The sequence below is a fragment of the Humulus lupulus genome, chromosome 3 (genome assembly GCF_963169125.1).
Source record: "Humulus lupulus chromosome 3, drHumLupu1.1, whole genome shotgun sequence".
In the NCBI taxonomy this organism is placed as follows: domain Eukaryota; kingdom Viridiplantae; phylum Streptophyta; class Magnoliopsida; order Rosales; family Cannabaceae; genus Humulus; species Humulus lupulus.
The window spans coordinates 262,995,948-263,006,823 of NC_084795.1; the positions used below are offsets into that span (position 1 = coordinate 262,995,948).

Sequence of the window (10,876 nt, forward strand, 5' to 3'; positions counted from 1 at the left end):
CACTAAAAGGTGAAACACTTGACTCATATTTTAACAGCAACATTAATGCTTGAAGAATTTAGTTTAAAACTTGTGAAATATTGAAATTCAACTTCTCTTATTCAAAATAAAATTTCCCGAGAGCCTTCCCCTTTTTACCATTGGCATAGCAAAGTTTGTCCACTGTTGTTGTGTTTTGTTTTTGTTGTTTCCTTGTCTTTTGTTATTTAGTTTGTGCCCTTTGTATCTTTTTGTTATTTGTGTTTTGTTTTTAGAGTCATCACTCGAGGAAAAGTAATGTCATAAGTTTGGGGGTGTGATAACTCTTGAATAAAGAGTTATTTCATGTGCTTTTGAGCTTATATTTGTGAAAAAATCATGGGTGATATTAGTTTATTTTAGCTTTTGTAGCTAACTTTGGTATTTTTATGATCTTAGTTAAGTCTAGTTATTTTTGTAGTTTTTAATAGTCAATGAGTTGAAGATAATAGTTTCATGGATAGATATTTGTACAAAGAATGAACTAACATGTGAAACTATCTAAATTGAATTTTTGATGGCTGAATTATCAGGTTTTGCTGCAGCAAAACAGATTTTGCTGAAGCATTTTGATCAAGCAGCTTTTGGACACCTAGGAACACGTGGAAAGTTAAGGGGTGAGCTAGAATAGTGGCTAAGGTGGCAAGTACAAAAAGTATGAGCCAAAAATTGAGAGAAAATGCCAAAAGAAAAGAGGAGACCCACGTTTTTACAAAAAGGAGGGGCAATAGGGTACTTTGGGGGCAAAATGAGGAAACCTAGAATATACTTAGAGAGCCATCAGCAAAAATATTGAGAGAGCAGCCCTTTTTTGAAAGAAAAACTAGCAAGAAAGAAGGAAGCAACCCAGAAATCAGCAAGAAGAAGGAGAACGAAAAGGAGAAGCTCAAGCATCAATTGGATTTGTTCTTTCTTTTATTTCTAAACTTATTTTTATACTTTTTGAGTTGATTTCTGAATCTGAATATTATGAGCTGTATTGATTGTGGATTAATGTTTATTAACTCAGCCATGAACTAATTTTTAGGTGGCTTGAATTGTTGATGAACCCTATGTTATAGTCTAGTAATTTCTTGCACTTTATTTTAGTAAAATCTCTCTTGTTCATTCAAGTGTGCTTATATTAATTTCTTGTTGTTGTTTGGCCAGCAATGGCAAGATATTTAATTATATTTAATGCTGGAAATATTAAATGTAATGGGAAGAACTTGGATGACACAAGTCATAATCTAGGTTAGATTATGTTAGTAAGTAACATAGGGATGTGTTATTTGCCTTGTGTAACTTTTGAGAATTAAACTTTGAATTTGCATTTTTAAATCTAATTTTGCATAGGAATATGTTTAATTAGGTAAAAGAATTAATGTCATAAAATTTGGAAAAGTTTTATGAGTGTTTACTGAATTCTTGTTAACCTGGGAGTTTTGCTAGATTATTGATGCCGCAATCTGTTCAGGATGATTAATATATGGGGAATCAATAATTTCAAGTCCATTTTGCAATCCATATATTTCTTTCAATTTTCTTGTTTAGTTTAGTTTTAATTTCAGTATTTCCATCTCTTTTAATATTTTGTACAGCCTAAAAACAACTCATTTGATTTTTAGTACTTTTAAGTTGTTTAGTAATTGTTTTGCTTATTTTTCTATTTTACAATCCTTGTATAGACGATATACTTATCATTATATTACTTGTGTGATTATGTGCACTTGCGTATTTAAAATCAAATTTTAATTTTCACAACAATCGCTTGTTGTATTACGTGAAATAACCTAAATGCTCTAAATAATGTGTTTTTCAAGTCTAATTCCATTGGTTAGACATAATGACGGTGCCTACTCTATATAAGGGTCAAAAATAGTAATTTGGAAGACTTGATCACTCTCTCCAATCTCTTTCTACCCTCTCTCTCTCTCTCTCTCTCTCTCTCGCTCTCTCTCTCTCCCTCTCTCTCTCTAGCTCCAAGTATCTCTAGTTTTCTCCAAGAAATCTCTAAGAAAGTGCTTGACTTAGAGAGTTGAAGACTTGTTCAATATTAATCCTCATTTCCTCAAGAGAAGGCCTTAAGCATCAATGGTGGTTGGGAAATAGTATATAAAGACAGCGTTCTACAACGTGTATAAGCCTTGATTTGTGTTTGGTTTGCTAAAATGATTGTTCAAAGTGGTGAATTTGCCTAGGATTTAAAGCTTCATCAAAGTTGAAGAACACCATTGTTAGTCTTGGGTTTGCATGTTCTTTCTCAATCTTTTTTAAGTTTCTGTCAATCCAAATTTTGTGTAGATTCTATTTCTTGTGGTGGTAAGTCCCGAGAACGTGTGGGCTTCCCTGTCACTTCTCCAATGTGGGCTCACATCTGATTTCCCCTAGACCATGCAAGAGTTCCAAGACTACCAAGACTTGATTGATGTCTATCTCCACCATCCGAAGAGAATGCTGCCTCCATGAGGATTCATTCCACTAGACGACGTGACGTCTTTCCATGCAAAATGGTTCTGTCAGTATGAAACCAACACTACTAAGTAGATGGGTAGGATAGTGAAGGAGTTGCACACTCCATTCTTCACCTGGAGGAGTCATTTAGTGGTGGGCTTCCCGAGGAGCTCATGTGCTCTTATATCTTTTACTTTTTCGCGCATTAATAGTTGTCTTCTCATAGTTTTATAGACTAACCCTATTTTTTCCTTTTGCAGATAAAATGAGCTTGGTGGACTCCATTTGCGCCAATAGGTAAAGGCTATAGGGATTAGTCTAGATTCATGTCCTTGCAGCACCAGCAGTGGCACCCGTAGCTCCAGCAACTTCTCTTAGAGCTTCGGCTCTAGGACCCACGACCAGAAAGGAAGTTCCAATGGTGGTAGATCAACTGGTGATTGACCTCATTATTGGGTCCACTACCCCAGAGGAAGAGACATCTAGAGCGAAGGCAAACCAAATGTATTTTGAGGTGTCAGACAACCCTATAACTAAGACTCCTCAGATAGTGATCTTCCTTGAACACTACGAGGGGGAAGAGCTAGCCAAGTACCAAACAATGGTGAAGTATTTCAACACCCGCCTTGAGGAAGGGTAGGAGGAGGCCAAAGCACTGGTGAAGTATCTTTGTAAAGATAAGCCTCCCCTAGGCCATTCTCCCTAGTTTTCCATTGGTCGGGCAGTGCTGGAGTCCCTTCTCGCATCAAAGCTCGGATGGCACACTGCTCTATTGGCGCGGAGCTCTTGCAAGGAGTGAGGACATCTTTTTGCGAGATGACTTCTCATAGCTATGCGTGGATAGGGTGTGATAATGAAGTTTCCCTCCTCGTGGCTTGCCGCTACTCTTTTGCCCAGGTAGGCTTCTGAACTTTAACTGGAACGTTAGCACATTTATGATTTTGTACTAAACTTATTTTTCGTTGTTTAGACTGCTGCCTTGTGTCAGTGCTTGGGGAACGTCGTGACCACGAGGTCCTTTGAGCTAAAGCAAGCCCAGGAGGAGCGGGCCACGGTGAAGGCCCAACAAATGGTCTTCCCCAAGGAGCATTCACAGCTTCAAAGGGCCTTTGAGGACGAGAGGGCTCGTTCCCAGGAGTTGGAGAAGCAGATTGCTGAGGAGAAGTCTCGAGTCCAAGTGGTGCACAATATCTCATCCAAGCTGGTCCAGGAGGCAACCGGTCACTGCAAAGTCACCGAGGAGGTCGTGACTAATGCTTGAGTGGATGCAAGAGTTGCTCGAGAGGCAGCCACAAAAGCTGGGGATGAGGCTGCTAAGGCCCGAGAAGAAGCCTTCAAAGCGATGGAGAAATCCCAAGTGGCTGCATCAGAAGTGGAGGACCTTCGACGCAACACCGATGAACTCAACAAAGAGGTCAAGTTACTCGCCAATGACACGTTCTATGTCGGATGGATGAGTAACAAGGAAATGGTTTTGGGCTTCACCATTGATGCCAACATGAGGTTGTTCTTTGAAGAGCGCCTTCGTGTGGAGGAGGTCACCACTACTACTGCTCGGGCTGCCCTAGAGGCTGGTCAAATTCTCGAGGCCGATCCCATCATAGAGGTTGTCGAGGAGGTCCCCTCTAACGAGATCTAAGCTGCCTCTTGTAATTATTATTTCTTTTGTTTGGTTTTGTATATAGGCACGTGTGCCATCTCTTCCTTGGGTTATAGACAATTGAATGCTCGAGCCCCTGAGCACAATTGTGTTAATATGATTTTTTTTACAATGACTTTTGCTTGCTCTATTTACTTGCCTTCATTGCTTTTTCACTTACACATTTTTAACACAACATTTAGTAATAATGCAAATTGGACTTGAAATTTACAAGGTTTTTCTTCATACTTTTAACGTAATATGACATCACGAAAAATATTTACTTAACCTTGTTTATCCACTGTGCGTGGGCCTCGGTTTTACTAGACTTAGGTCTTGAATGCCTGAGTCTTGGTGACTCAGATCTTGCATATCCCACAAGTTTTCGGCTTCCCAACACTTAGTGTTGCTTCACGGGCAGTCAATCCTCGGGAAGCAACTTTAGGTTATCACCAAGTTTGGGCAACTCGATGCTTGTACTCGAGTCTAGGTGACTCGAGCATTGGAAGTCCAAACAACTTAGGTTTTCAGGAGCTTAGTGTTATCTCGCGGTCACATGGTCCTTGGGAAGTCACACTGAGTTCCTTAGTGCATGCGCCCATTCTAGGGGACTTGGGTCTTTTTGCTTAAGTTATGGCAGCTTTAAACTTGCCTCCGAGTATAGGATACTCGGGGTTGCTTGCTTAAGTTTTGGTAACTTAAGGCTTGGACCCGAGTACAGGCGACTCAGGTTTTAGACCTTTAGACTTTTCGGAAGTCAGGAACTTAATATTGCTCTACACACACCTAGTCCTCGGGAGATAATTTAAGTTCTCCACCCTTAATACTTATGTTTTGGAAACTTAAGGTTTAGACCCGAGTACAGGCGACTAGGATTTTAGATCTTTAACCTTTTCAGATGTCAGGAACTCAATATTGAACTACGAACACCTAGTCCTCAAGAGATAAGTTGAGCCATTTGCCTTTATGCTACTTTTTTTTCGCTAGGTTTACTTCTCTCCTAATAAGATTAGTTACCTAGGTCATTTCATTGATTTCTCCAATCCTAGACACTAAGTTTACTCAACTCCTAATAAGCTTAGTTCCCTAGGTCATGCTCCGCGAGCGGTTACCTCTGGAGGTGACCCTGCTATGCCCCCAAGTGATTGGAGACTAGTCTGCGTTCACTTGACCAGGCTAGCGAGCGGGTACTCCTCGGGTAGTGAAACAAAAATAAATAACAATTAAAAATACAAGAAAATTCTCTAAATTGAATCTATCGTGTTTTGTACACACGATTATCATTAAAGTGCCTCGTGGATATAAATGACTACACAATTTAGAACATATACTAGTAATACCGACGAAGATGCTCGACATTCCAAACATGGGGCACCAGCCCCATGTTCAATCGAGCTAGTTTGTATGTCCCAAGACACACGATGCTCTCAACTTGGAATGGAACTTCCTAGTTAGAGCCAAATACTCCAACCCCTGGATCTTGGGTTTCTTGAAAACCTCTTCGTAACACCAAGTTTCTAACCTCAAATTTATCCTTCACTTTGTAATTAAAGTATCTGGCCACCTTCTATTGGTAGGACACTACATGTAGCTGTGAAGCTTCCTAGAGCTCTTCAACAAGGTCCAGAGATTCCTAAAGTAAACACATGATTTGTGGTCGGGTCGTAAGTATCTATTCGATGCCTGGAGATTGTTGCCTCAACCAGGAGCATGGATTCATACCCGTAGGCCATGGAGAATGGAAAATGGCCAGTGGAGGTCCTAGCAGAGATGCGACAACTCCACAATTCCTTAGGCAACTCCTTAGGCCAGGCGTCTTTTCCCTATTCTACAATTTTCCTTAAAGTGACCTTAAGTGTCTTGTTGACCGCTTCCACTTGCATGTTCGCTTGTGCGTGGGCTACGGAGGAGAAAAACTTCATGACTCCATGCCTTTCACAAAAATCGGTAAATAATTCACTGTAAAACTGCAGGTCATTATCGAAGACTATCTTCTTCGGGAGCCAGTAACGCCAAATGATGTTCTTAATGACAAATTCTAGTGCTTTCTTGGAGGTGATCATAGCAAGAGGTTCAGCCTCGACCCACTTCGTGAAGTAGTCGACTGCCACAATAGCATACTTTACTCCTCCTTTTCCCATGGGCAAGGATCCAATTAAGGCAATGCCCTAAATTGCGAAGGGCCACAGTCTTGTCATCTAAGTAAGCTGATTTGGATGAGCTCAAGGGATAATGGCGTATCGTTGGCATTTGTTGCACTTCTTGACACAATCCATCGATTCACCATTCATCGTAGGGCAGAAGTATCCTTGTCTTAGGATTTTCTTGACGAGGCTCTGCCCTTAGCGAGGTTGCCACAAGAGCCTTCATGCACTTCTCGAAAGATGAGTTTGGCTTCCTACTTAGATACATATCGAATTAGTTGTAATGAATATCCTCGCCTGTAAATCTTGTTTCCCATGATTATGTACCGAGGGGCTTGATAAAGTAGTTTTTGAGCCACTTTTTTGTCCTGCGGTAACTCTTCGAAGACAAGATACTTCATGATGGGTTCCATCCAACCGCCCTGGGGGTGGATCACTTCTACCTCCTCGAGAGTTGTGATGCTCGAAGAAGCCAAGTAGTCAATCGGGACCACATTGAGAAACTTTGCGTCCTTGGTGGTAGCAAGTTTGGCCAGAACGTCAACATTAGAATTCTGCTCCCATGGCACTTGTTGGATGGTGAATCTTTTGAAGTTGTGCACCATTTCCTGCGTATTGGCCAGATAAACTACCATCTTGGTTCCTCGTGCCTGGTATTCTCCGATGACTTATTTTATGACAAGATGAGAATTTTTATATGTCTTAAGGCCCTCAACTTTGAGTTCCAGGGCAACTCGGAGTCTGACAATCAAGGCTTCATATTCAGCCTCGTTGTTTGAGGCGTTGAAGCTAAATCTCAAAGCACTATGAACTCTATGTCCTTCGGGGGACACCAAGATAAGGCATGCTCTGGCTCCGTTTTGATTAGAGGACCCATCTAAAATAGCTTCCATATGGGCCTGACAACCGGGGCCTCCTCGGGTCTCTCATCTAATCCCGTGCACTCGGCAATGAAGTCCACCAATGCCTGCCCTCTTATGGCAGTCCTCGGGTGATATGTGATGTCAAACTAGCTGAGTTCGACCACCCATTTAAGGAGTTAGCCGAAGAACTCCGGCTTCTGAAAGACTTGCCTTAAAGGCTGGTTAGTTTGGACCTTGATGGGATGTGCCTAGAAGTAAGGCATGAGCTTGTGAGAAGCCATCATCAGGAAAAAGGTCAGCTCCTCCATGAGCGAATAACTGGACTCCGCCCCAAGTTGCCTCTTTCTCACATAACAGATGGGGTGTTGGACGCAGCCTTCTTCGCAAACTAAGGCATCCCTAATCGCGTTCTCGAAAATTCCCATATAGAGGAGAAGGGATTCTCTGTCCACGAGGTTTGACAGAATGGAAGCATTCACCATATGTGCCTTCAACTGCTGGAATGCTTGTACACACACCTCCGTTCATTTGAATCGTTGACCTCCTCGGGGAGTGTTGAAAACTGGAATGCACTTGTCGGTAGCCTTTGAGACGAAGCAGCTAAGAGCTGCTATCCGACCAATCAAGCATTAGACGTCCTTGTGCTTTCTTGGGGATGGAATCTTAATCAAGGTTTTTATCTTCTCGGGATTCGCCACAATTCCTCGGGAACTGACAATGAATCCCAGGAACTTCATGGAGGCTACTCCAAATGTGCATTTCTGGTGATTCAATTTCATCCCGAACCCGCGGAGGACTAAGAACGCTTCCATCAGATCTTCCATGCGGCCGAGGGATGTTCTGCACTTCACCAGCATGTCGTCCACATACACCTCCATGTTTCGACCAAGCAGGTTCTTGAACATCTTGTTTACTAACCTTTGGTACGTGGCACTAACATTCTTCAAGCCAAAAGGCACCACTTTGTAGCATTAGACGCATTTGTTTGTTCGGAGGTTGGTGTGCTCCTGATTTGCGACATGCATGGAGATTACACCAGCAAAATGTTTAGAATCTACACAAAATAATGCTTGACAGAGACCAAAGAAAGATTGAGAAAGATAATACAAACCCTAGTTGTAGAACAATCTTCTTTAACCTTGATGAACCTTCAAAACCCTTGTTGAATCCACCACTTTGAACTTCTTCTTCTTCAATGCAAAAACACAACAAAAGGCTTCTGCATGTTTTGCATCACTATCCTAATTATCTATTTCCTAGCCACCATTGATGTTCGAGGTATTTTCTAAGAGGAAATGGGAATTGGGATTGAACAAGCCTTAAACTCACAAAGTCAAGCACTTTCTTTATGAATCTCTTGAAGAAAACTTGAGATTCTTGAAAGCAAGAAAGAGAGAGGGTTAGAGAGAGATTTGAGAGAGTAATTATGTCCCCCAAAACACTATTAGGACCCTTTTATAGTGTAGGCACCATCATTATGTCTAACAAATAGGATTAGAGCTAAAGATCTCGTCATTGGAGCTTAAAACATGTGTTCGTACGGACACGTCAGGCGACATGTCGCCTGCCTATAAGCGATGAGGTGATGCGTCTCCTACTAGGGCTTTTTGAGCCCTTTGTATCATGGCGATGCAACACCTCCAAGGAGGCCACACATCGCAACTTCCTCTGACTTGTGACCCCTCAAATGCGCCTAAAATTGCTTCAAATGCTACCAAAATTTTTGGGGATCCTTAGATTCCTCCATGTATCACTTTGGACCCAAAAACACATTTTGAAAATGCCTATAGTTGAAACTCAAATTTCACATCTACACTATGTGAAATTAATTCACTAAGTGTTTTATACTTAGCTCGTATAATAACACTTATCATTTGTTTTTAACTAATCATAACATTCCCCCACTTGGTTAAATACAAGCCTCAACCTCTAGGTTAAACAATTTTTGTGCATAAAGTAAATTTCCTTTCGACTTTAACTTTACCTTAGTGAAAAACCACAAAGTCTTATCGAAATCATGGGTAGCGTAAAAGCTTCAACCGAGTATTCCTTATGATAAAACTGGTAATACTTCACACACCTCCACTAAATCTTTTGTTTCCGTACTTTCTCGCTTAGCACTCATATGGCCATGTGCTCATCCCTTCATGAACTTTCTAGGGAGAAACTCCAACTCCCATGAGAGGCAGCACCACTTCTAAGTTCACATAGGTAAATTTCTTACAACATATTTGCTACCTTTAGAGATGCTTGTTGCACTCAACTAAACTTCATTAAAAGCCTTTGGCCTTCATAAAACCATGAGAATTTACCATAAAATATAAACTCAAAATCAACAAGTAATATTTTATTTAAAAATTCTCATATTCATGATTAATCACTAAACCTAACATGTTTCAATATTTTCATGCATTTAAAAAAAAAATACAATTAGCATGCATCAAAGACTTAGATCATTTCAACAACACAACTTCAAAAATAAAGCCATGTTCGAATATACTATCAACTTCAAAAAAAATACATCAGGTTTTCCTTCAATCATGCATCGTCTTATATTCTTGAGATACACAACATTATCATATTATCAACACCCTACAATCATGCTTTTCTAAAATACATAAAAATATTTATATATCATATCTTTCATGCTCATATTCCTTATGCTCAAATCTTAACCCATATCCCTTAATAAAGAAACATGTTTATCAAAACTCAAAAGAAATAAATTGAATCATACCCCAATGCTAGGCCGAAATGTACACAAAGATATCCTCTTGTTTTAAAAAATTTAATTAAAACTTATCATGCTTCTAATCAAGAGATCATCACCATACACATATTCATCAAAGCCACATGATCAAACATAGATATATTTTCTCAAAACATCAAATACTAATTCTTGACCATAAACAAGAATCAAATCAACATCAAATCTACAAAAGGGTAGGGAATCTCATTACCTCATTGGTAGTGTTCAAGAACACAAAGCAAATCAATCCTTAGGCACCTAGGGATTTCGAAATACACCACCAAAGAAAAGAGAAACAATTTTCTTAAAATTGAGAAGGAGGAACCAAATCTTAGAGGATCGAAACCCAAAACCAAAATCAGGACAAGAACACATACCTAGAGATTTTTTAAACCCCTTCCTCTTCTCCTTCTTTCTCTCTTTCTTTTTCTCTTTTTTCCTCTTTTTTTCGTGCACTCCTCTCTTGCTTTCTCTCTTAATTTCGGCAGCCACTCATCAAAGGTTTCCAAGGCTCACATGTCTTCTATTTATAACCCCTAGTGACCTAACCCTAAGAAAAGAACCCAAATGTGAAAGCTCCAATCCTATCCCACCAAATAAGCCTAATTCCACAATTTCCCATCTTTACACCTCACCTAAACCCTATCCAAATGTGAAAATAATCCAATAGATAAGCTTTGTCATCTTATCCCAAAATATGACAACTAACATTCTTTTCACCTTTTATTTTCTTAATTTAATAAAAATAAAACAAATATCCACACACACACATACAAATTCGGCACACACACATTTAATAAAAAAAATGTAACCTATTCTAATCACATAATTTATCACACCTAATAAAATGTAACACTAATAATTAAACAAACATTACACAATAAATCATAATTCACACAAAACAATAATTCAAATATTTTCTAATTATCAAACAATTAAAATAAAATAATAAAAAAATTTGGATGATTACAATATATTTGGTATTATATAATTTTATTACCATGATATATACTTTTTAAGTTATGGTATA

The 10,876-nt window shown here is 39.6% G+C and overlaps 1 long non-coding RNA gene across 2 annotated transcripts in view; it reads right to left on the reverse strand.

The window, feature by feature from the left end:
- LOC133823930 (uncharacterized) overlaps positions 1-10,340 on the reverse strand; it is a 30,024-nt gene extending 19,684 nt beyond the window's left edge. For both annotated transcript variants that reach the window (XR_009888474.1, XR_009888473.1), the window contains exons 1-2: positions 10,224-10,340; positions 10,058-10,104 (exon numbers count right to left, since the gene is read on the reverse strand). This is a non-coding gene — a long non-coding RNA (uncharacterized LOC133823930). The remainder of the gene's footprint in view (positions 1-10,057; positions 10,105-10,223) is intronic.
- Between the last annotated feature and the right edge of the window lie 536 nt (positions 10,341-10,876).